Source organism: Grammomys surdaster, unplaced genomic scaffold (assembly GCF_004785775.1).
Source record: "Grammomys surdaster isolate TR1022 unplaced genomic scaffold, NIH_TR_1.0 958, whole genome shotgun sequence".
In the NCBI taxonomy this organism is placed as follows: domain Eukaryota; kingdom Metazoa; phylum Chordata; class Mammalia; order Rodentia; family Muridae; genus Grammomys; species Grammomys surdaster.
In genome coordinates this window covers 12,779,057-12,804,395 of record NW_021605377.1, presented here as the reverse complement: position 1 = coordinate 12,804,395, position 25,339 = coordinate 12,779,057, and the positions used below count along the sequence as shown (strand labels likewise).

The following is a 25,339-nucleotide window of genomic DNA, read 5'->3' as shown; positions in this document are numbered from 1 at the left end:
AAACTGATTTTGTAGCTGTTACTGTGGGTTGTAAAGCCAATTTCCTTTGATGAAAAAGTAAAGTGTATTGTCATCTATGTCATATTGTTCTCTTCATCGTGTGTGTGTGTGTGTGTGTGTGTGTGTGTGTGTGTGTGTATGTGTGTGTGCTACCCAAAGTGAGTCCATCTGATCACAATCTCCTCTACTCTTTAAAGGACCTGAGGTATAATTTAATGTCTAGCACTTGGCCGGCATGGTATAGGCCTTCTGTGTTTTCCTCTGACTCCAATGTCAGTCCCTGGTCCCAGCCTGTTCACACTGAAGCAACCCCTTATCTTCTAGCTTAAGGACCAATCAGTGTTGATTCTATTCCATTTTCTGACCTCCTGGATGAACATGGCTTGCCATCAGATTCAACTTCTAGAGTTTGGATGAAGAACATGACAGCTGTCCATGTGTTAAAAGCTTGACCCTGTAGTTTCTCCATCATGAGGTGATGGTAACTTTGAAAAAGTAAGACTCTGTTGTAGGTAGATCCTGAGGATAAGTTCTTGTAAGTAGGCTACCGGGGACATAAACATAAAGGTGACATGAGATGCTAAAGCATATTCATTTTCTTTGCTTCTTGGAAAAATACCATTAGTTTAATCTGCCACATGTTCCTGACAAAGGCCATCTAGCATTTCCACCAACTAGAAGCCTAAGGGAATGAGTCCGCCAAATCTTGGACTGAAATACCCAGAAGTGTGATTCAAAACAACACTCTATAATAAGTTACTCATGTCAACTCTTTTCTATAGTAATGGAAAAATCACTAATATACCCTGTATACTGCTGCTGTCATTTTCTTAAACATGGAAGTCAAAGGAAAACCATTCTTCCCTAACATTGCCCACATTTCAGAACACAGCTTATTCCCTAAGCAATGTACCTTTTTATCTGCAAAGCCCCCACAGTGAAATGTCACCCACATTCTAATTCTCTTTCATATTTTTATTCATGTGAAATAACAAGCATGGAAATCATTTAACTTTTTGAGACTGAAAAAGGTTAGTAACCACTCATTTCTATTGATTTGCATATGAAAACAAAACTGCTTTGTGTCTCACAGAGAAAAAAACACAAGGATCTTTTAAAGAAAAGTCATTTCCTCCTCCAAAGTGCACTACTTTTGTATTACCAAAAGTAACATGAAATTATACTTGTCTGATTCTTTAGCCGTTTTTTTGCTATTTGAGAAATACAGCAATTAGGATTGCAAACATTTCTTTCAAAATTTCAGCATTTTAGAAACATGTTAAGATCATTTTCTCCAATGTGATATACTTATTTGCTTTTGATTTTTTGTTGAAATATGCCTTGAGGATAAACAAACTTGATTCTTCCCAGTAACCAGATCTTAGAACAATACAAAGCATTTACAAAACCCACAGTTATGATCAAGCCAAAATCCTGAAGGCATATTACTTCCTCCCTATGCATACAGCTCTGTATCCAGGAGCTCTGCTTGGAGCGTAGTGAAGATTCCAACTTTTACCAGCCCATTCGTTTTGACACCCCTAGGACAGTGATGTCCAATCAAAACCAAGACTCTTGCTGAGGCAAAAAATTTAGTGTTTTTCAGTTCAACCAGCAACTAGACAATAAAAGCCAAGATGCTTACTTACAATTATTAACAAAAGTCACCGTTGAGATGGGACTATATTGTAAATAAGCATCTTGGGTTTTAGCCTTCCTCTCACACATATGTTTCATCCTTTTCTTCTTTCATTTGACAACTTTACCAAGGTTTTCTGATCTTTTGCTTGTCTCCTCCAATATTACTGATTGCTGTGATTTTAAATGCTCTCTATCATGATAAAGTCTTAATCTGCTGAAACAAATTACTAACGTCAGAATCTCAAGCAGCTAGAGAAATACTGTTAGAACAAATGTGCTGCATTTCAATGAACATTCTTGGTGTAGAACAGGATTGTGATGCATAGGAAGGGACCTCACAGCTTCTGTGCCATGTCTCTTCACCCCTTCCTTTCAAGATCTGCTTTGGCTGACCTTTTCCAACTCTGTGTCATCAAGCTCTAGGCTAACAGAGAAGCTTCTCTTCAATTTAAACATTCCCAGTGGTTGGCTGGAGAAGAGAAGGGGTCCATGCAGTGCATTTAACATTAGCTTAGCAATATGGAACTCTAGAATAGTAAAGAAATGCAGTTGGGGCTACAGATAATTTACTGCAGAAATAGGTTCAGGAAAAAAAACTTATCCGATTTCTTATAGTTACTCCCCTTGTAGACTGCTCTTCATTGTAAACCATGTATAATTTACATTGTGAAAGTGAAAATATTCTGCGAAGTACAGCCAACCTAGAATTGTAAAAGGGAACTTCCAAGTTAGAGAACAGAACTTTGGTGGGGGTGTTGCTACAAAACAGAATTCCCACCTCCATGATGAACAGAGAGAAAATATTCTGGAGCCAATTTTATAGGACAGTGGCCTGGAGTCATGGGATCCTGTTACTCTAGATTGCATATGTCACCATGGAAGAAGTCGCATTACACCTTTAAAGTAATAGGACCAAGAAAGTCATAAATGAAAGCACTTTGTAAACATATTGTTGGAGACTGCAGGTAAGCAGGTTATAGCAAAGCGGCAGAATATTTGTATTGGACTGAGTTGCTCTCCAGTGACATATGGAGTCATTTAGTTGGTTAAAGCATTATCATTGGTTAAGTCAGTGGTTTTCAACCTTTCCTAATGCTGTGTCTCTTTAATAGGCTTCTTCATGTTGGACTGACTGACTTTCAACCAAACAATTATTTTGTTCTACTTTAGAACTGTAAATTGCTTCTGTTATAAATTGCAATGTGTCTGATAGTCAGAGTATCTGATATACAACTCCTGTGTAAGGGTTGTTTGACACTCCCCTCAAATTCCTACTCCCTCCGTGAGAGTCCACCCAAGGGGTTGCAGTCCACAGGTTATGAACCGATGTGTCAAGTCAATATATTTCGAAGGGTTTCACCTGTTAATCTCAAGACTGTTAGGTCAGACACAGAGATCCATATGGAATAAGTTTTAAGGAGGCTAAAGATAGCTAAAGAAAAATTGTAGTTAGCTCTGAGTCTGCAACATTCCAACTTCCCCACAACTATACAGGTTCTAAACGGTTAAATGATTGTAAGAGGTCCAGTGTAAGGTGCCTATCACATCTTCTTCTTCTTCTTGGGCTCCTTCTCCTTTATCTTCTTGCTTCTTCCACTTTCCTCCCCACTTGCTCCTCTCATCTTCCCCCTCCCCCTCTCCTTCCTCCCATCTTCTTGCTCCTCTCCTCCTCTTTCTTACTAAAATGCATAGTTTTGTGGAAATCAAACTATATTAAAACTCTACCATTGCTCCATGAACCTTACTACAATAAGGAGAGGAATTTATTTTAGAAAAGAGAACCCAAGTATAATTAGACAAGCATGGTAGGAAAGGGAGCATTATTTATGGCTGCAAAACTGAGATGAATTTTATGCTTGTTTATAATATGGAACAGATTCACCTTTATAAAGTACTACAAATTTTAAGGTATAGATGGATAATACTCTTTATCCTACATTGCTCAAGCCACACAAGTTAAGGAAAGACACAAAAACATAAAAGGAATGGAGTCAGTATATACTTCTTGCTATTTTGGGAATGAATTTGCAGTGTCCCTTTAATGAATAAGTTATTGGTTAGATAAAAGCTTATATATATTCAAAATTTTTTATATTGTAGAGTTTTAAACTCTTTCTTAAATTGAAAACAAGTTTAAAAATAATAACATTAATTATTCTGTACATGTTTAGTGTGGTAGGTAAGCTCTCTGTTCATTCTGTCATAATGGTTTATTTATTTTATGCAATTAAAAAATTTCTTCAGACTATCATGTATTTAATTTCTTTAAGTGGTCAATTTTAATAAGTAAATTCATTTTAATTTTTATAATTCTGTCAACTTCCTTTTAAATTAAATATGTCTTCATTTTCTCCTTTGTTATTGTTACATAAGTATTCAAAAATAAATAATACACATAAAGGAATTATATAAATATTTGTAAACATATAAATACAACTGGCTCAGTCTATTTCTGTTATTTGTATGTATGTGATTTCAGAGCTAATCACTTGCTATTGGATAAACAATTACGTGGATCATCCCTAGGAAAGACTTTTGTTCTCTCTCAGAATTACTTAGCTGCCTCTAGTTCTGTGTGTATGTGTGTGTATGTGTGTGTGTGTAGGGGGGGTTGCCCTGTCATATCAGCCTCTTCCATGTTAACATGTCTATTTACAATGTCCTTCTGGTCTTTAAGTAACCATATTTTTGAGGTATTGTGGTTTTTAATCTTAGGAGAAAGGGCCTTACAGCTGACTTCCTGGTCCTTCGGCCCTTGGAATCCTTCTACCTCCTTTGGACAATGTTCCCTGAATTTCAGATGCAGGAGTTGTTTTGTAGAATTATGAATTGGAGTTGTGCCATAAGATGTGGTGTCAGTCCTTATAGGAATGTTTTGTTTTACAATAGACATTTCTCTTATTGTAGTATACATGCTAGACCAAAGATTCTCAAGTGAAGACTGGTTTATTTTTCTAAGTCAACAAAAATATTAGAATTGTATTCAAGCATACAAATAGAATTTCTGAGCATGAACCTCAGTAATTTTATTATTACACGAGTAGTTGTGTACTCAGTGGGATATGTTAAACACCCTGCTTTACAACTTAATTATCTATGTTTAATGTACTAACATTTTCTTTGTTTCAAACTCAAGCAGAAACAAAGGACAATATTGACTGTAGAAATAAATACACAGACAGAATTGAACTTATGGTAAGCACTCATTCCGAGTCCCTAGCACTTTCTGAAAACATATACAAATGAGTTGAAATATCCTAAGATTACCAAATGCAAATTTATTAGGTTATTCCTCTTTGGTACTAACTATTGCAGGTTGGAGACCATTTTTAAGGTCAATTTTAGGAGCATTTTTAAATCCATACTAAAATTCAGAGAGTATAAAAGTCTCACATGTCAATACACTCTATTCTCTTTCAGTCATTGTATCTATCACTGTTTTCATGCCTTATGAAAGACTTGCATACTTTATAGCTCCTGAACCTGGATCTACATATATTCCCCTTCCAAAATTCACACCAGCCTCCATGTTTCTCCAAGTCTATAGACTTTGACAACTGTATACTGACATAGACACATGACAAACATCTATCATAAAAATGTCAGTATCTTTTCCATAACATAAAGTTACATTCTAGGCCCACTTCCAACTCTTCTCACAGCAATTCTGGAAGTTGCTGATATTTTTTGGCTCCATAGTTTTTGTTGTTGTTGTTGTTGTTTGTTGTTTTGTTTTTCTAGAATGTCAATAAGTTAGATGACATACAATCTTTCCAGAATAGTCTTTCACTTCCCTATATTTCCTATCATTTCATAGTTTGATGATTTATTAAATAATTACCCTGAGCATACTGAAGCTTATTCATCATTTCACCTGATGAAAATGTCTCAGCTTTTCCAAGTTGTGATCATTATGAATACAACTACAATAAAAGTTTGTATGGAAGTTTGTGTATTGACACAGCTTTTGATAGCTTTGAATAAATAATAATAGAGTAATTACTAAGTTATATACTTTAAGAATAAGGTTAATTTTGCTTTCTTTTTGTTTTATCTTTATGGGTGTCTTGTATGCATGTACTCCTATGCATCTTGTATTCTCTTAGTGCTCAAAGAGGTCATCAGATGGCTTTCGATGCCCTGGGACTGCAGTTGCATATGGCTGTGACCTGTTATGAATTGAGGCATCAGGCGTTCACACCTCTCTGAAAGAGCAACATTGCTTTTACTAGCAGAACCATCTCTCCAGTCTCTAGGAGTCTGTTTGAAGAAACTACTAATAAGATGCTATCAGTTTACATCGTCACTTAAAATAAATGAAATTTCCTATTATTTTATGTTATGGTAGCAATATGCTCTAGAGATTTGTATTTTAATTCATCTCCCCCAATTTAGTATCCTAGGGATCCTAAATCCAACACTGAGACAGAAGCCTAATTTCTATCTGGAACTGAATTTTCCATTTTCATCTGATGGCTTCTTTACAGAAGTGCAATGTAATTACTGGAAGATGATATATGGAATGGCGGGACATTTCCTTTCACAGGATTGCAACTACATAAATCCTTTTCAAGGTGTGCTTGCAGATGAGACTCAAAGCTGTAAGGAAAAATGAGCTGTAAGTGGCCTCATGTCCTGAGAAAATGCATCTAAATAAACAAGCTATCTTAGAGAGTGGCGCACACCAACATTCACGCTACAGCCATATCTTTGGTATCAAGTTCCCTGCTTTTCTTATTCTTCTACATATATATTTTCCTGTATATGTTACTTATTTCCCTAACTCATTATCTTCTGTTCTCTTGAGATGAAGATAATAAATTTCCACTTGTATTTTTTTATGTATAATTTATGGCATGACATTCTCTTAAGATGATTTTCCTGAATTTCTACAAGAAATTATCGTTGTTTTAGCTAGCCCTTTCTGTGTGCATAACGTAATAATAGACTTTTCTAAGATCCTTCAGATATACAACTTGTTCATGGCTTTATTTTTTTAAATTATTTCTTGCATATAGTCTGAAATATATATGTGTATATATGCATATATATGTGTATATATATATATGTATATATAAAACTTGAAATTTTATGTCATTATGCAATGAGTATTCATCTTATTCATCCATGACAACCTGTCTAACTCGACATAGTGAACCTACTCCATCTTCTGCCCAGCTTCATGCCTTCTTTTTCTTTATTTTTTGTTTTTAACAACCACGTTAGTCCAGTTACTGCAGCCCTCAAGCATGTGGGTATCTGGCCATCCACTGTGGTACAGACAACTTTCGAGCAACCACATCCCCCAAAAGTGGGCACCTCCTTCAGCAGCTATCATCTGCCAGTAGAGAGGGCATTGGGTTTCTTCCCCATCCATGCAGAAACTTTAACTGACTATATTTCATAAGAGGTCTTGTTCAGGTAGCAGCACCTATTGTGTGTTGATGGATACCATAGTCATATCATGTGCAGTGGACTCTGTTTTCTGAATAATTGAAATATTGTTTGGCTAAAGCAGACACTGATTTTACTTGCTGTGTTCTTACTGTAGTCTTGTGTAAAGTGATGTCCTATAGCCCATGGTTCTCAACCTTCCTAATGCTGTGACCCTATAATATAGTTCCTTATGTTGTGTTCCCCAAATATAAAATTGTGTTTTTCTTGTTACTTTGTAAGAGTAAACTTTCTAGTGTTGTGAATCATAATGTAAATATCTGTGTTTTCTGATGGCTGTAGGTGACCCCTGTGAAAGGGTCATTCAACCCCACAAAGGGGTGAAGATCAGATTGAAAAACATTGTTCTACAAAAAGAAACAGATCTGCCTATGGGTTCCCTTTTAAAGATGCTTTTATGCATATTGCACTTCTAATGTTGCTATTTTCCAGCAGTCTTGATGCACTCCCCTACCTGGAGTGTCATTAACATTTACAGAGCTACTGATTTACAAAGTTCACCTACTCAGCTCAGTCTGTGCTAAATCACATATATAATAACCTTCTCTAGAAAGAGTTGCCCTTGCTGCCTGGTTTTCTGAGAGGTTTCTTTACCTTTAAACTCTAAGCCCCAGATAATTTTGTAAACTAGTTGAATCCCTTTACCAGGCATTGTTGCTAGGCCCAGAATCTATCCAAACTAAATGTGTGTGTGTGTGTTTTTCTGAGTAAAAGAAACATCCAAAGTGCAGATTAGTATCTTGTAACAAAAAAAAATCTTTGAATGCTTCCAAAGTTTTCATAATTGGTTGCAAGACTTTTTTTTATCTTGTTCAGATTTAAAATGCTTCAGATTTTGTAAGGTGCTTCATATATGTACTTTCATTGTAAGAGGACAATCCCCAGAGGTACTGAAATACTAACATCTGGGAATACATATAAAAAAGTTTATATAAGAATTTTTAGAGTTTCCATGGGGTGTTGGGGAGAAGTGAGGAAATTTAATCACTCCTTGCAGGATTATTAGTTATTTTTTATGAATTCGTGAAGCAACAGATGAAGCTGCATTTACCACAGCACAATCCAGTGAAAGAAAAGTCACTATTTGTAATTCTTCATGTCTTGGATATAAGTCAAGAGATTGTTAAAATATCTTCAGTGTTCCATCTATAAGGCCAACTTCTATTTACTGCTTTTCTACTAGATAGGATTATGCTGTTGAACTCCTGACTCAGAAGCCACTTGGCTTACTAGCTGTTCCTAAGCAATATTTCATTAAGGGAAGGCTGAGGACAGATAGAGCAATATAGAAATGTTCAACTTGGGGGTTATGCAGACACCAAACCCAGCACTATTGCAGACACCAAAGATTGCTTGCTGACAGGAGCCTGTTACAGCTGTCTCCTGAGAGGCTGTGCCAGAGTCTGACAAGTACAGAGGCTAATGCTAGCAGCCAACCATTGGACTTAGCCATGAGGTCCCCATGTAGAAGTTAGAGAAAGGAATGAAGGAGCTGAATGGATTTGCAACCCATAGGAAGAACAATAATATCAACCCACCAGACCCCTCAGAGCTCCCAGGAACTAAATCGCCAACCAAAGAGTACACATGGCTCCAGTGGTATATGTAGCAGAGGATGGCATTGTCTGGCATCAATAGGAGAAGAAGCCCTTGGTCCTGTAAAGGCTCGATATCCCAAATGTAGGGGAATGCGAGGGTGGTGAGCTGGGAGTGGGTGCCTGGGAGGGGAATCACCCTCATAGAAGCAGGGTGGGAATGGAAGAGGGGGAGGGGTTCTTGAGAGGAAACCAGAAAAGGGAATAAAATTCCTGAAGCATCTTTCTGATAATGAAATTATGACTTTTTTTGTTGTTGCTAAGTTCTAGGAAATGATCATAAAAGATAACCTGGAGAGTCTCAAGCTGAGATTTGTTTGCTAAAACTTCATTCTTTGAAATTCAAACTCTTGAAGAGGTTTTTATTTTTATTGTTTTTAAAAAGAATTTGTCCTCCTTTACCTAAAATATAAATAATGATGTAGTTATCAAAATTTTTGCATTCTTTTATGTTACAAATAGGTCTTGGGTCCTTACTCCTTGAGACTAAATAATGCTTTGCACTGTAAAAAAAAACTTTCTAAATCTTGTAGTGTGCTCAATACCTACATTTTTATCAGTGGGATAGAAAAGTAGGTTCATGTGGCTATTTCTTATAAGCTCCTTGTACAGACTAATTCTTTGGAACTAATTTGTCCTTCATCCTGTCTCCTAAAATATAGATGTTATCTTGTACCACAAAGTCTAAGGAAACGTATTTGTAAACCTTAATGGTTACCTGGGAGGATTTGAAGTCTTTAAGATTTACTAGTTTCACATCATGCATTTCTGGATAGTGATTCAAGAGAAAAATAAATAATTATGTTTTGTGTAGTACTGGTAGTTAAGATATTCTGCTACTACATCCAAAATCATAGTAAAACCAACTTCTTCTTTTTTTAAAATAATTTATTTTTTCTCAAATTGTAGTTCATTCACACAGGGGTTATAAACACAGAAAGGGAGGATGTGGGGAAGGGAATGACACTGGAGTGTAGATGTTCAGGGGGAATACAGATAGCTTTCAGAACCGGGTATCAGCTGGGTGAAGGTTCAGGGCACAAGTCACTATGACTCTGCCTATGACTCGCTTGTCCTTATCTAAGTTGGTAAAACCAACTTCTAATAGCCTTCTTATATAAACTCTATGCCAAATACATCACAAACCATTTTCCAGTTGCTTCCCTTGAAAAGGACCAACCAAAATGATTAAAATATAAAAGAATTTTCTTATGTGGAAACATAAACAAAAAACTGGATGAGAAAGTTAAGAAATAAGATACTCTACAGAAAATTTAATGATTTCCCTAAAAGGGAAAAATACATATTTAACCCAAAATGTTTTTAGTAAGACTTTATGAAAGTAAGAGCAGACCTTGGGGTAGCTAAAATATTCTATCTTCACAGAATCAGGTCACCTATAAACAGATGACAAAAACTGAATTCTCAGTAGCAAAAATAGAAATAATATGACAATGACTAATGTCTTTATTATGCCAAGGTGAATTAACTCAGCCTTAGAATTATAAGGGCTAAGTTCTACAAGGTTAAGTGTGAAATAAGAACAATTTGTTTCATTTGGTACTATTAAAAAATGATTACACAAATAAAATAATGACATCCAAAAGATTTGTACCATAGAAAATAAAGTGAGTTAAGTTCCTGGTAATTCTGTCTAGTAAAACTAGTCCTTAGAGATGCAGGCAGAGTACCTTCATCTTAAGGCCCTTTCCTTCTTCCTTCCTTCCTTTTTTCCTTCCTTCCTTCCTTCCTTCCTTCCTTCCTTCCTTCCTTCCTTCCTTCCTTCCTTCCTTCCTTCTCTTTCTTTCTTTTGTTGATACAGTGAATTTCATTGATAGTATTCAAGAGAATAGAGCTTGCTAAGATCCTATCATTATTGTTGGAGTCTGAGATGGAAACTGTGATTTAGATGCTCAGGTCTGGGACTGAGTTGAGAAAGAGACTTCTCAGTAGCCAAGGGTCTCTCTCGTGCTCCCATGTCATTGCTGGGGTGGGTGGTCCAGGGCTTCTTATTCCTTGAAGGCCATGTATACCATGAGGTACATGAGCCTGTTGCTGTAGCCGTAATTCATTGTCATACGAGGAAATGAACTTTACAAAGTTGTCATTGAGCATAATGGCAGCTCCACCAACAAAGGTATAAAGCAGGAGACAGTCCCTGTTAAAGTCACAGGAGATAACCTGGCCCTCAGTGTAGCCCAAGAAGTCCTTTAGTGGAACTTTCGATGTCTGCTTCCTCACCTTCACAATGTCATTATATTTAGCCATTTTTGCCAGGCAGCATGTAAGACACATTGTGGGTAGAAACATAGACAACTGTACCAGGAAGCTTCTTGTTCAGCTCTGATATGACCTTACCCACAGACTTGGCAGTACCAATGGATATAGGAATGATGTTCTGGACAACCCCATGGCAATCATACCACATCCTTGTTGAGGGGCTATCCATATTCTTCTAATAGCAGTGATGCCCTGGACTGTGGTTATGAGTCATTCCACAGTGCCAAAGTATTCAAGGGTGATAGTGGTCAGGAGGCTAAGCAGTTGGTGGTTTTGGAAGCACTGCTCCCATCTGCATAAAGGGCAGAGATAATAATTTTTTAGGCCCCAATCTTCAAATAGGACCTGGCCTTCTCTATGGTGGTGAAAACACCAGTAGACTCCATAACATACTAAGCATCAGCATCACCCCACTTGATATTGTGGAATCTCACTCCTGTAAGATGGTGATGAGTTTCCCATTGTTGACAAGCTTCCTAGTCTCAGCCAGAACTGTGCTGTTGAACTTACCATGGCAAGAACCATATTGAAACATGTAGACCATAAAGTTGATGGCAAAAATTTACACTTTCCCAGATATACCCTTGGTAACCAGGTGCCCACAATGGCCAAATCCCTTCACCTCTACCTACATTGTGTTTAAGAGATGAGGTTGAAACTACATGAGAAGATGCAGCTGTCTCTGGAAAAGAGAGGAGCAGAGAGCCAGACAACTTTAGTTTTGCTTCCAATGTACAATATTGCTACAAGACAAAGTTAACTTTTGTATTTGTGGAAACTGGCAATACTTGCCAAGAGCAAGGATAGTGTATTTATAAATTTATAACTTTTACAGAGTCTAGAGTTACATTCATTTATCTTACTTTTTGATGTGAAGCACCTACAAGATACCTTTACCTGTGGGTTGGGATCACTTTGGGAGTTGAACATCAGTTATCCTGCATACCGTATATTATACTTTATGAAAGTAGCACAATAATTAAGTTATTTATGAAGTAACAGTCAAAATAATTTTATGGTTTGGGGCTCACCACAATAGGAGAAACTCATTAAAGTGTTGCAGCATCAGGAAAGTTGAGAACCACTGCTCTACACTTTTCTATCTTATGTTATCTAGGTGGTAGTTACATCTACTGCTTTAGTATTGCCATGACATGGTAAACCCAAGTTTGCAGACATTCTTTTATATAATTCGAGCCATATAAACCAGAAACTTGATAGACACAATGAGAGTGCCTTAGTGACTGGCTAACTGCAATCCGCTATAGCTTCTACTACTATGGAAATACTCTGATGAACTGTTCGATTTGTCAAGGGAGATATACATGAGTCACTCTTTGAACTGTTGGCACAAACTCATTTTGGAGGCAGACATTACTTTTAGATTTCCCAATGCTGTAGTCCATAGGACCTTAGAATGCAATTCAATTTGCATTTAAGAGCTTTAAATAATAAGTGAATATAAAAATGATGTCACAAAAGTCCTGTCTAATGTGGACATGAAGGAAATGAAGATTGCACTTGTAATAACAAGCACTTGGGAACCTGGGTGATCAAAGAAACATGCTTATGTATAGAGTTGGGCACTGCTGAAAGAGACATAAAATGACAGTATGTCACAATAGTACAGTGAACAGCTTTGATATCCTTGAATGTACATCTCTTCCCTCCTTACTTCATTAACACCTTAATCTGCAGGGTATAATCTTATATGTCACTTGCCACTCATCCTTGTGTATTTCTTAACAGCTGCATGGATTTATCTCTATATTTTGAATCCAGTCTCTTTACAAGCTTTTGGGACCCATGACTTTATTCATTAGGTTCGGTTGGCTCTTAATAATGTCTACTCTAAATGTCTATGTTGAATAGAAGTAGCTGTGCTAGCAGGCACTCATAGACGTCTGGTGTTTTGTATTTTCTGTACCCTGACATAAGCTGATTCAAGGGACTTTTGAGAATGTGTCATTATTATGATTTAAATTAACTCTATTCTTAAAATTTTGCATCTGTGTACCATATTTAAAGTATTTACTCTCTCCTCTTTCTACCATGAATTCTCCAGCCCTCTTAAATGCATTGTCACATTTATTTTTCATTGGATATTTTATTTATTTACAATACAGATGTCATCACCTTTCTCCATTTCCCCTCTCTAGAATCCCCTATCCCATCCACCCTCTTCCTTTATGACTTTATGCCATTTTTGATTACATGCATGTATTAAGGTCAGTTCTTAGTTGAGGGTCTAGCAGTACAATTGATTCAAATAGTCAAGGAACAAGCAATACAATAAACACAAATAGTCAAAGAAAAAGCAAGGCGTTAAACCCAATTACATGAACACTCCTGTGATCAGTGTTTCTAAGGGCTTATCAGGATGACCAAAGTATCTGAGCCTACTTCCCTGTCCAAGCCCAAGGTCATTTTCATGTCGCATTGTTTTTGATAATGCATATTCTATGATGGGTAAGGAAGGCATTCTTGTTAGAATGACCTAAGACAGACTCAGTCTTGTTAATGAAATAAAAAAGGGGGAGAGGTGGAGAGCCTTTGAGGCTGTTTGGCAAGAAGCTGACATGGGCCAAGGACAAGGAAGTAGGCTTCAGGCAGGAATCTGACAGTAGGCTACAACAAAGAAGCAATTTCAGGAAGAATCTAAATCTTAGGCTACAACAAAGAAGTAATCTCAGGCAGAATACAAATATTAGGCTAGAACAAAGAAGTAATTTCAGACAGGAATGTAAATTTTAGGCTAGTAAAGGAAATAGGCTTCAGACATTGTCTCATTCTTTACTTACTTTTACATATGTATATACAGATAAATAAATACAACGACAACTGGCTAAATCCATTTAGTGTTCTTCGTAGGTGCATGTCTTTAGGGTTAGTCACCTAGTTTTGGATGACTAATTAGAGCATTCATGTCTGGAGAAGATTAATTTTTCTCTTTCAGCAGTCATGAGTTGCCTGTAATTCTACACTCAAAGTGGGTTCCTTAAGACTTTTCCCACCCTTGTTGGCTTGCCACATATTATAATTATTTAAATAGATCGTTTTAAAGGCATCCATATTATTGTAATTTCACAAGTGAAGCTCAGTCATATGCAAATATAGATATAGATGTAGACGTAGTAGATGTAGCCATAGACATAGATATAGATATAAATATAGACTCATATTAGACATTCTGGCCCTCTGGTTCTAACATTTTTTTCCATTTTTTTCTTCCATGATGTTCCCCAAGCCTTAAATGCTTAGCCTTTGTTGTAGATGCAATAACTGGGGCTGTTTATTTTTCAGTTATTCTCTGTATTTACTTCCTTCCTTCCTTCCTTCCTTCCTTCCTTCCTTCCTCCCTCCCTCCCTCCCTCCCTCCCTCCCTCTTACCTACCTCCCTCCCTCCCTCCCTTCTCTGTTTCTGTCTCTGTCTCTGTCTCTCTCTCTCTCTCTCTCTCTCTCTCTCTCTCTCTCTCTTTCTTATGCTCTCTCATACACATTTATTTTTCTTGGATGCTTTTACCAATAGAATATTGTAGGTGAAATACCAAGTAGCAAGCAATGAGTTCTATTAAGTTGTCATCGTCACCAATGGTTATTTATTTAGCACTTCTACCTGCCTACTAGTATACTAAATGTTTTCAATTTCAGTTAAGTGTTGTCACTTAATTTAAGATAAACTAGAAAATACATTGTATGCCATAATCAAGCAATCCTGTCAGAGCTTATAAAGGACTCAAAACATTTTTATTGGAAACATATTTGTACAGATGTGTGATGAGGGGTCTGGGTCACAAGGCTAAGAGTGACATGTCAGTGAGGAGAGGTATTGGGATGGCTAGGGACCCTCTTAGTCCAAAGAATGGCTTTCTAAGAGTCTCAGCACAGAAAAGATTATTAGTGTTTGTCTTAGTTAGGGTTTTATTTCTGTAAAGAGACATCATGACCGTAAGGCAACTCTTACAAAGGCAAACATTTAATTGGAGCTGTCTTAGAGTTTCAAAGGTTCAGTCCATTATCATCTTGGTGAGAAAGCATGGTGGCATTCAGACAGACTTGGTGCTAGAGGAAGACCTGAGAGTTCTACATCTTAATCTGAAAGCAGCCAGGAAAACCTGGGCATGGCTTGAGCACTAGGTAACCTCAAAGCCTGCCTACACAGTGAGACACTTCCTCCAACAAGGTCATGCCACCTAATAGTGCCACTTTCCATGGGGTAAGCATATTCCAACCACCACAGTGTTTAAAGTGTAGAAACGAGGAAAAAGTTATAGATGTGTAAGGAGAGTCAGATCCAAACTTTCTTTCTGATTTATGTGGTTTTTTTTTGTATTTTTGTTTTTGTTTTAATTCCAAAGGTAATGTATGATAGTGGAGGTGATTTTAGCATTTTTTAATTTAAAAATCATTACTCTGATTATTCTCTCTCATTTCAGTTATAAGAAATTTAAAACTCAATTCTCTATATCATGCTGTTCACACATATCTTTATCAGATGGATATGGTTACAGAAGTGAAAATTCAGATTGAAACAGTTTTTAAACTTTACAAAACTCTTAGGCTGGAGAATCATATTTATAATACTATTTATAAAAAATCACCTCTCAGTCGATCCTCTATTTCTCCTTTTCATTTTTAGTTGCTTTCTCACTTTGGTACAGAAAATGTAAACAGGATATCATAATTATACTGTCTATGGAAGAAGAAGCAAATTTTATTTTGAATATTTATGTGAACTACAAAGCCACATTATAACTTCTAAAAACAAGTATTACAAACTGACAGAAGAAGCCTGCTTTGACGTAGAATTTGGTCCCTTTCCAGACAACCCAAACAGTCTTGGCAATAATGAGACCCATACACATACCACCAGCAAGACAGGAAGAAGGAAAATGCTTAAAACACTCTTGTACATCCTTTGTAAGATTTGCTTCATCTAATTGAGGTGGGCTCTACTATGATCTAGGTCACCCTATCCTTGTTCTGCTTTCCACAATAGGCAATTTCTCAGAATTATTCTTGATGTAGCTTTTACGGAAACAATTGGCATGCTGCATTCATCTAGAGGAATAACCAGAACTGACACAAAACCTGTTACCTCTATCATTGATGACTAAGACCCAGGAAAATAATAACTCTTGGAAGCATCCTGTTCCCATAAGGTCATACTCATTAACCAAGGGAAAAAAAGAATCCTCACATCTTTAACTAAACTGTCTTGTTCAAGGGTCATAAAGGTTGCCATAAATATACATGGGTTGGTACCACTGTGCATTTCCAGCTGATCTTAGCCAAAAGGCCAAGAAGGAGCCACTTGGTGATTTTATCATCTTAAAATTTATAGACATTTTAATTTTATAGTATTAAAAGAAATTTGGTAAAATACAAGCTTTTCTACTTTTTTTGAAGGTTGATTTCAAAATAATGAACAGTAACTATTTTTTCACATCTCTTTAGAAAATTATCAAGTCAGCTGATTTCAACTCTATTTATATAATAACAAAATTCATAGTAAAAAGTGAAATATTGTTAATACATGTTCACCTAAGGTTTAAATAGAGAATGTTTGGTTAAATATTGTTAATATATTTGTCACATTTTCTGAGCTAGCATTTCCAAGTATTTATGCAATGCTTCTGTTTTTGGATACTAGTGGATTTTTTGTTTGCTTGACAATGAAAATACAGACCCGCAAAGTCTGCTATAGTCACAATTCTTCAGAATAAGGCGCTTAAGCAAAATGACAGGTCTTGGAATTGCTCATCACATTATAGCTTACTACTGCTTTACAACTTAGATTCTTCCACAGAAAATATATACTTATAAATTAAGGGTTAACACCAGCATGTTTTAAATCTCTGAAGCTCCCTAACTAAGGGGTTAATTTTTTGCTCTCAGTTGGACAATGCTGAGGCACTCCTGGTAACTCCTAGTAACTACACCTCTACCTTAGAAAATCTCTAATAAGGAAAGATGAATAAAGGAGACTATTAACGTTTTTAAATTACCTTAGAAAATAATGTTATGTGATTCCTCTATGAAAAGCTAAAATAGGATACAGTTATCCGAGAATAAGTGATGAGTCCTTGACTATCAATAAAATATTATTTGACCTCTTCTAAGGTTCAAGGAACATTGGAGGAGACTGCAAGAATGCAAGTCGGGTTATGAAGCGCCATCTACTGGGCAAGACAGCCATTGCAATCATGAACTCAAGAGTAGCTACGGAAATCTCAATGAGTCAGCCTCAAATGTGTAAGCATGAAGGGAGGAGGAGCTCAGGAATCCCACCCTCACTGCGTCACTACTTGCTTCTGACAGGTTCTGGGAGAAGGATGTGGCCCATTGACTTCAGATGTTTCCTCAGTGATGACCCCACCAAGTTCCAGTGGATAGCTACCTCAGCAGCTGTACCAAAAGCCTCAGCGAAACTAAATGCTTCACACAAGAAACCAAACGATTATGAATTTCTGAAGAGACTGGTGGAGATCCGGGTATTTGGGAATGGAGGGAATGTTTTTAAAAGGGGTCCAGGGAGAGAATGATCAAAATATATCATATGCATGTATAAAATTATCTAGGACAAACTAAAGAATTAAACAAAACAGAGAAAGAAGATGGAAAACAACAAACAAACAAACTAAAACAACGATAGTAAGAGCTTCAAAAAATCATAAGTACAAATTCTTATTCAAAAGAAAAAGAAACTCATCTAAGTTTTACACTGTAAAGCTTTCCCCATGACCCCACTCCCTCTTTGATGTGTGCATAAATATGACACATGCATGTGGATGCTTTTGGACATGTGCCTGAAGCTGATGTCGCCATTACTCTATATTTTAATAGTGTGTGTGTGTGTGTGTCTGTGTGTGTCTGTGTGTGTGTGTGTGTGTGTGAGAGAGAGAGAGAGAGAGAGAGAGAGAGAGAGAGAGAGAGAGAGAGTCTCTTGCCAAATCTGAAGCTAATGGATCCAGCTAGGCTAGATGGCAAGTGATCTTTCATACATCTGCCTGGGCTCTCCCTGGACAAGCTGACATTACAGGTACAAGCAAGCAAGCAAGCAAGCAAGCAAGCAAGCAAGCACCATCATGTCTGGTTTTTTTTGTTGTTTTTTTTTTTGTTTTTTGTTTTGCTTTTTGTTTTGTTTTGTTTTTTGTTTTGTTTTTAATCACTCCTAGGGATATATACTTGCACTTGTCAAACTCTTTACAGAACAAACCATCCTCTCATCCTGTTATATCCTCTCTCATCCATAATATAATATGTGACCTTATATTTCATTTAAAATTAACATTAGCATAATTTCGGTTGTAAATTGTACATCTTGAAACAAGATGATATTCATTGTATGCATATGGGTTTTCCTTTCGGTTTTACAAACTTAAGAATATAAGTGAAGGAGAAAAGACATAAAGAGAATTATCGGATCAGAGACATGACACCTAAACCTTATTTTATTTTTGAATTAAAGGTTAAATTCAAGGAAGCACAGTATTACTTATAAAACTGTTTTGTGGGGGGGGAAAAATCAGAGGCTTTTGAGCCTTTGATTTCTTGCATTATGTCGTCACCTAGTGGTCAAAAATTATAAGGAAAACAAAAGTGCTTGTGTAGCTTGCAGTATATTTGTTATCTGAGAGAACTTACATGTTTGAGGAAAAGGCAGCTGGAGGAATTGCTGGTTTGGAGAACAAGGGGTCAGTGGCAATCAGTCATCTCGGTTTGTGTTGTTTAGATCGTATTTCAACTCGTGACATCTAGCTTCTAATTTAAGGGTCGTTTTACAAATGAAATATGCAATAACAAAAACAATAAAATCAAAAGGGTCAATTCTTTCATGTAGAAAGTCATGTTGTGAATAACCCAAAATAAAGACTTAAAAAATAAGAGCAAAAACGATTTGGAAGAGTTGTGCTGTCCTTCTACATAGTAAGGTATTTTGGACAATATTGGGAAGCACAGAAATAAAAATACAGATAAGTGAGATTACATTAATCCAAATCTGTTACACTGGAATGGAAAAACAAAACTTTAAGTTTACAAAATATATATCTAAGAACAACTCAATGTGTAGAATGTCTCAAAATCTAGAAGAAGAAGAAGGAAGAGGAGGAGGAGGAGGAGGAGGAGGAGGAGGAGGAGGAGGAGGAGGAGGAGGAGGAGAAGAATCATCTCATAGCATAAGCAAAACAAAACCCCAAATATGCCCCAAAATATGGAGAGTCGGTCTTCTTATTGCAATCAGAATGATCATTTCCAGCTTCATTAACTTCCATGAACATTTTATACTTTCATTGATCTTTACAGCTGAATATAATTCCATTGTTCAGGCTGGAGAGATGGCTCAGCAGTTAAGAACACATATTACTTTTACAGAGGTCTTGAATTCAGTTCCAGGAATCCACACTGGTTGGTTCATAGCCGTCTGTTCACTTCAGCTCCAGGGGACCTGAGGCCTCAGAAATCTGCAGGCACCTGCCCATGCCCACCTATATACATGTAATAATAAAAACAAATCTTTAAAGATGAGTTTTTTTTAAAAATTCCTTGTGAGTTTGTACCATTTTTTGTTTATCCGTTTCCTGGCTATTTGTGACTTGAGCTGCAATAAATGTGGAGCAGTATGTACCTCTATAATAGGATATAGAGTCCTTTGAGTATAGATATGGATGTGATATAGCTAGGTAATTTGGGAAATCTATTTCTAGAACCTCCACATTGATTTCCAAAGGTTCTGTAAAAGTTTAGACTCTGGATAAAAGAAATTGTCTCCCTTTACCTACATTTACGCAAGTATTTGTGAATTTTGTTGTTGTTTGCTTGCTTTTTTGTTTGTTTTAGATTTTTTTTATACTTTGTTCAGTATGACTGGGTGCTAAAAGCCTTCCCGGTCTGGAGTGGAGTGGAAGAAGGACACAGCATCAGATATGGGTTTAGAGAACAATGGTCTCTGACCCTCTATCTCTCTAAATATACTGAATGATTGCTGGTAACTTAAAAGATTCTAAAAACGTCCTCACTTACTCTATGGTTAACAAATGCTGGCTTCTTTTCTCTTTAACTCTGTGCTTTATTGAGTATTATAACTCCCTGTACTTTGTTTAACCCTTTATGCTGAAATAAGCACTAGGAAAACTTAACTCTTTCTTACTGTGCTGTGTTTCATTATGTGCTAAAACCTTAACTCTTTATTACTCGTGCTTTAATAAGCTCTAATATCTGGAGAATAACACATGCAGATTAGCAGCAGAGAGTTGTTAAGTAAAAGGATTTATTGCTAATGTTCCTTTCTCTGGTGAGTCAGAAGTCTTTCTAGCTAAACTGGTTAATTTGTCATGAACCAGAGAGGAAGGAAAGGAAAAGAATTAAGATGCTTTATATGGGCAAATATGCACAGACACATATACATCCAAAGGTTCATACACTCACACTCTGGGCAGGCCTGGCCGTCTGTCACATCACAATCAACTCCACAAGCATTCATGTATGCTTACATATATACACATATACCTACACACAAACATATAGACAAACAGACATAAACATTTGGATGGATGGATGGATGGATGGATGGAAGGATGGAAGGATGGATGGATGGATGGGGCAATTCTCCCCAAGCCAAATCATTCAGCCAATAATGTCATTTCTTTTTCTCTGGTCTTTTTATACCTTCTTAGACAAAATAGTCTTAAAAAATTACCTCAGTGATAAAATATTACATAGAATGAGAGTTACAGAAGGATGTTATTTCAAAGAAGCATTTCATTATAATATACTCTTTATACATTCAAAGCAACAGTTTTTACATGGCCTTGCCTTACAATAGTGCACACCTGTCACTTTATTCTTGGAAGTAAATGTTTTACCTTGGACACAGATTTGTCCCAAGTCTATTTCTCTTCTCAGTGTAATTATGAAAACTCATTGTATTTCTTGTTATGAACCTTTTAATTACTATTATGAGGAGTGGGAACATACTATTCTTGATTCTAACTTCATTATATCTTTCTACCAACTATGACCTTCTCTAAAAAAAAAAATTCTTCCTAAAATTATCTTAATCAAGTCAGCAATTCTATAGAATCATTATCTGTTTGCCTATATCGCATCACTAAAAGACAATACATCTTTGTAGGTCTGTGGAAATATGCTCAAAAGGGTGGGTCAACACTTAGCAAGTGTTATATATTTTAAAATAACAGGAAAAGGCATATTAATAGCAGGAATCTTCCCTCAGATTTAATCTTCTTGGCTTAGAGAAGCAAATCCATCATAGACTGACAGTCTATGGTGGAACCATCTCAAGAAGACCACCTGCTAGTTTTTAGCTTCTCCCCAATGGCTCTTAGTAACTGGGTAAAGATAAAACTCCAAAAGAATTCATATTTGCATTTTTCTTCTCTCGTATGAGTGGGTGATAAATTTATCTAGTTATATATGAGTGTTTAAATTGAAGCACCCATAGAAAGTAGATGATTTGAAATAGAATTATCTCCAAGGACTTGACCTTCAGTTAATGGAGCTATTTGTTAAAGATTAAGAGGTGGACTTGTTGGAATAAGGTACAGCCTTGTAGAAAAGATTCATGTCAATCATGGTGAGCCTTGAGGTTTCAAAAGCCAATACCAGTCCCAATCAGTCTCTCTCTCTCTCTCTCTCTCTCTCTCTCTCTCTCTCTCTCTCTCTTTCTTTCTCTGTCTGTCTGTGTGTGTGTGTGTGTGTGTGTGTGTGTCTCGTTGCCTGCTGCTTGTGGGTCAGGATGTAAGGCTCTCAACTATGTTTCAGCATACTCCTGCCTGCTTCCTATCATATGACCATGAGACTGTGAGCAAGCTCTCAGGAAATGCCTTCTTTTCTAAGAGTTGCCTTCGCCCTCCTGTCTCCTCACCACAACAAAAAAGTAACTGAGACAGATGGTCGAATGCTAGTAGGAGGGGAGGTAAATCTCAAGAGGTATGTGGTAGAGAAGGAAGATAATAGAGCAGAAGGGACGTGGGGAAGGGGACTGGAGGACAGGGAAGAGTAAGGCCTACAGAGAGACTTTATGAATAGCCACGACTATAGAAGCCTTCTCAAAAATCTCTCAGATACACATATAAGGATATTTTAAATGGAGATGTCTTGAAATTATATTTTTAAAATTTAGATAAATTTAAATTTAAAAGAAAATATTTACATAAATATTTACCAAAAAGTAAAAAAAAAGTTACCTTATCACAGAGAACAATGCCTCTCCCAGACAACATATGTTATTAATACAAAGATCAGAATCAGGTTTGGGAATCTCTTTTAGATTTGTTGGCCAGTGGTGTTCTATAGTATCCTTCCCCAGACATAAAAAGTTATTGACGTTGCTCAACAATAGTAACAACCTAGTGTTGGAGACACTGCATCCTTGCATCATTGGACATGGAGGAATGAAGCAGGTACCAACTTGGAAGCTTCACCTTGACTGTCTGGTTTTCATAGTGCTAAAAGCTGATATGCATATTACTGTGGGTGGGGCAAAGGAAATCAATATTCTTATTGACATGTCAATTCTACAAAATGCAATAACAATGCCCCTGGCTAAATATGCTTACTAATATACCAATCACGTAAATGCTGGGGGACTAAGCAATCAATTTTTAGTTGGTTTAAAACCCTCTGTATAAGATGGAACTCTGCCTGTACTATTACATGGCTAGGTTGTAGCCCTGAAAATAGAACTGTTACTCTGCTAAGTAGACATAATAAAACATCTCCTAAGACTATAACTTTATGTACACAGATTAGTGCATCTATTAACCTTGATCAGAGAGACTCAACTGTTCAGATAGCAGTTAAGGAAACCAAGTTAGAGTGAGCTGATTAATAACAGTATTTAATAGTCCCTGTTAAGTAATTCTGGCTTATATGCTAAAGGATTATAGGCCTGATGAAATTTACTCTAATATGGGCTAAGAATTCCCAGACTGGACCAGGAATGCAAAACAAAACAACCATCACTACAAAAAAATCCCTACTGAACTTTCTTACATCACACGAAAGAGGAATTCCAGTCTTCCGTCATTTTGGAGCCAGCATTGTTTGGCGCTCATTATAAGTCATTAATTTTTTTTCCTAAGGGCTATTTTTATTCCCTAGGAACAAAATGCACGAGGAGGAAACTCCCAAAGAAAATAATAGTTGCACAGACAACAGAATGACACCAGGGTGACCTAGCTTAGGAATTTAGAGGATAGCACACCACGTAAGGGGTCCTGGTGAGGGTCCTGTCTCTTAAGTACCGCCTGAAGAGGGCGAGGGTCCATGCAGAAAGCCTCCCACCCCTACAGAAAGTTGTACATAACACCCAAGCCTCCCTTTCATGATCGAGGTAGGTAGTAATGAGAGGGTCTTGAGTATTATTACAGAGAACCTGAAAGATCACAGGAGCTCACAATGGCTGGAAATAACCCAGGCTGATAAGTCATTAACTTTAAACTGAATGTATACGGTTTCTAATAATATTTGAGAAATGGCATTTTTGTTGCTGAGTGGAAGAAAAAAATCCTGATGATCTAAGGTTCTAAGTAGACAGGGTAAAAGTTCAACGAAATGGAATTTGGTAATAAATATTAAATATTAAATATAATTTTTAATAAATATTAACTAGATATGCAACAAGAGGAAGAATGCTGCACTGAACTAGAAGGACAGGTGGATGGAGAGGAACACTTCTACACAGGGACTTTTCTTCTCTAAGAGTCCAAATAGTAGGTGACAAATTTTTCTCTTAATATCGTCATGAATGCAGTAGATCATTTAAAAAGCCTCTCTGTTCATACTTAAAAAAAGAAAAACAATTAACCATCCCTGTTGTTTACATCTCAAATGATATTCCTCTTCCAGTTACCCGTCCACCCCACATCCCATCCCATTCGCCCTCTTCCCCCACCCTCTGCTTCTATGAGGGTGTTCCGTCTGTCTTCCACCTCTCACTGTTGCCCCACCGCTCGAGCATCCCCCTGATACTGGGGCATCAAACTTCCGCAGGACCAAGGGACTCTCTGCCCATCGCTGTCAGGGAAGGCCATCCTTTTCTACATATGTATCTGGATGCATAGATCCCTCCAGGTACACTCCTTGGTTGGTGGTCTAGTCCCTGGGAGCACTGGGTGGTCCAGCCAGCCGACCTTGTTCTATGGGGTTGCAATCCCCCTCCACTCCTCCAATCCTTCAGCCAACTCCCAGACTGGGGTCCCTGAGCTCAGTCTGATGTCCCCTGGGAAGTTCTGCCAGCACCTGATCAATGTAGATGCGGATGCTCACAGCAAACTGTTCATACTTTTATGAAGATCTACTGGGGTAACTCCTCTGCATTCTTCTAGCAAAACTGAGAAAGTAGATGTGGTCTCCAACAACTCCTTAAACAATTACCATAATGAAGCAGCCTGCTGTTCATTATACCAGTGAAGACAAAACAAATCAAATATGTGGGTAAAGGGAACAGAAATAGAAAAATGATGTAAAAATTATGAATGCAAAGGTACTGTGTATATATGTGAGAATGTCTTGTCTTCCTTAAAACCACATTGAAGAACACCAAAGTTTACCCTTTTCCTTCATTTTAGTGAGTACTTGACATGTCCTGACATAAGATTTCCTGAAACCGCTAGTTATTTGTTCCTTATTTACCTGGACACGATTTAACTCAATGGATACTATAACATTAATAGAAGGATATAGTGTAAATATATAATATAATAAAGGAGAAAAATTAAATTCCAGAGTTCCAGAGATGACCCAGCAGTTCAAAGCACTAGCTGCTTTTGCAGAGGACCTAGGATTAATTCCCAGCACTCATAAGTCTCAGAACCATCTATATTTCTAATACTGAAGGATTTTTTTGACCTCCAGAGACACCCCACGTGCCCATGGTGCACAGACATACTTTCTGATCAAATGCCCTTATAAATTAAATAAATAAGTAAATAAATAAATAAAACATTTTTTTGAAAACTGGTTCTACTATCATAGAAAAGGGATTAAAAGCCAGTGGATTGTTCGATTGAAAATATGTTAAGAATTCATTAAGAGGAATATTAGTAAAGACCTGGTAACAAACTAAACTAAACCAATGATAAAGTAAACCAACTAACACCGATACAGAATTAAGTGGAAATTCTGTCCATATTTCTTATAATAAAAGTAACAAAACCTTTATATTTAGTTGAAGTAAAAGTCAGGTAAAATATGTTGTAAACATAAATAGTATTGCTTGCAGGGAATGATGAAACATCAAGTTATGTTGGAAATAATTGGTGCTCTGTAAGTCATCAATAAACTATCCTCTCTCTCTCTCTCTCTCTCTCTCTCTCTCTCTCTCTCTCTCTCTCTCTCTCTCT

General features: G+C 36.9%; 1 pseudogene; it reads right to left on the bottom strand.

Moving 5' to 3' along the window:
• Positions 1-10,595: 10,595 nt before the first annotated feature.
• Positions 10,596-11,139, bottom strand: LOC114634453 (annotated as a pseudogene).
• Positions 11,140-25,339: the final 14,200 nt, after the last annotated feature.